The following is a 2,283-nucleotide window of genomic DNA, read 5'->3' as shown; positions in this document are numbered from 1 at the left end:
CATTGGTCAGAAAGAAACATGAAAGAATGGTGGTGTGGCCAGAATCATGTGATGCAGGCAGCATGGGCAGAGTCAAGATGACAGCAACTCCCCCAGCCACTTTCCCAGGGAACTATGTCCAATTCAGTTGGGGACAAGAGGGTAACCTGCTTTAACCAGATGGCTGCACAGATTCTTGTGTGTGCCTATTTGTTGCCAGTCCCAAACCTTGAAATCAGGATCTGAGCACAGTCCATGAGCTGCTTTTGCTCAAGGCTAGCCCTCTACCACAAGAGCTACACGGCTCTTCTTCTGGCTTTGTTGGCACTGAAGTTGGACAGGGGTCTCAAGGACTTTCCTACTTAGGATAACTTTGATCCTCCCATCACAGCCTTGTAAGTAACAAGGAGGATTGCTGAGAGCCACTGGGCCTGCCTAATCACTGGTCTTGTTTATGTTCTTGGACAGACTGATGAGTTCCCTATCCTCAGGTTGAAGTGGTGGGAGCTGGAGCCCACTATTCGAATCCAGGTCCTGCCACCTCTAAATGGTAGGAGATCCTAAGAAACTTGTTCCTATCCATATGATTACCAATGTAATGTGATGTAAGTCATGATTGAACAGTTCTTGAATAATTCTAGGATAAAATGATACACAATTATATTATAAGACACTGATTGATTTTAATTAAAACTTTATTAAGCATTTAAACGATCACATTCATAAAATGGAGGCATAATGAAATACCTAAGAAATGGACCTTATATACTATAAAGGTGCCATTTTTTCTGCCAAGACTGGGATTGGAACTCATGGTCTGGGTAACTCTCTTGCACTGTGTGGGAAGGGGAAGATTTCCTCCTTGAAGTCAAGAAAATCAAGTCTGTTCCTTAAGCCTGAAATTGATCCCCACCACTAGAAAATATCCTACTCATGTACAATTTACATATATGATTTATATTTATATACATATGTTGACTCCATATTGCATTCAGTGGAGTTATTCATTTTATTTTTTGTTTTAATCATGTATTGACCGTTTATTTTATTGACTATTATGACACATAGAACATTGATTACATTGATTACATAGGACATAGGTCTGCATATGTATTCCACTTCATACCTGACACCCAGAAGATTCACAGTAAAGGAAAACATGTCACCATCAGATTCTTACTCCATGATTCATTGTTTGGGAGTGCTGGCATCTGAACTCATGGCCTACAAGGCCAAATTCATGAATGGTTGAGTGTCCACATGCCATCCTGGGGCAAATTGAGCAGTTCCTACGACCTAAGATTGAGCCCCAGGGATTGACAAAATAAGAACAGATTGACATGCAGGTGGCAGTATACTAATAAATATATATCTTTATACCATTCCAGAGATGTCTGTCCATTATTCACTTATATAGACTACATTTGTACCAATTCTTGGATATTTATTATACCTCCATGTAATTATTGTTATTGCTTTCATCTTTAAACTATTAATGAACTCTGAGTCTTGAAATTATTGTGTTCCTGTAATAGTTTTCTTTTAATGCTTCATAATATTAAATAAAATCAATCAGCCTCCTGAAATTATGCTGTCTAATTTTATAGAAGCATCATTCACAATCAACTCATTCAACCGTGACATTGATAACATTCCATTGTTATTCCTATTGATGAGAATAAGTCTCTTAGTATCTCCTGCCATTGGTTGTGTCAGGACAGGGATTCGAAATCAGGGCCTACATTGCCACGTGGGCCTATGGTTTTCCCGGTATTCTGCCAGTCTTCAGCAATGCAAGGTGAAGTACCCTTTGCAACAGTGTCATTTAGACCCAGGAGGTCACCGTGCAAAGGAAGAAAACATAAAAAGCTGTCTCACAGCATTTTTCTGTGCATTTTTTCCCTGCAAGGCCTGGGGGTTTAGGATCCCAGGAGCAGCTAAGGGTCCAGTGGCTCCATCCCAGCCTTGAGTGATCAAAGATGAGGCAGAGTTGCCACGACCTGAGTTCAAGTGCCGTGCTGAGCATAAAATAAAATAAAATAAAAAATAAATTAGCTCTCTGGCTTGCAATTTGCACTGTTTATTCTGCACAGTTTTCGATTTGAACTCAGGGTCTGGGTACACCTGCAGCACTGTGGATGAAGCGGAATCTTACCATACTTGAAGATAAGAAAGTCAGGCCTATTCATTAGGCATGAATTCAAGCCCCAGCCCTGGAAAACATACTATTTATATACATTGTAAAGATAGGATTTATACTTACCTATAGATGTTCAGTCCATACATGTTTGGTGTGGTTGTTCC

This window comes from Dipodomys merriami, unplaced genomic scaffold (genome assembly GCF_024711535.1).
Source record: "Dipodomys merriami isolate MVZ:Mamm:240054 unplaced genomic scaffold, mDipMer1.0.p SCAF_968, whole genome shotgun sequence".
NCBI lineage: Eukaryota > Metazoa > Chordata > Mammalia > Rodentia > Heteromyidae > Dipodomys > Dipodomys merriami.
Note: the sequence above shows the minus strand (reverse complement) of the source record.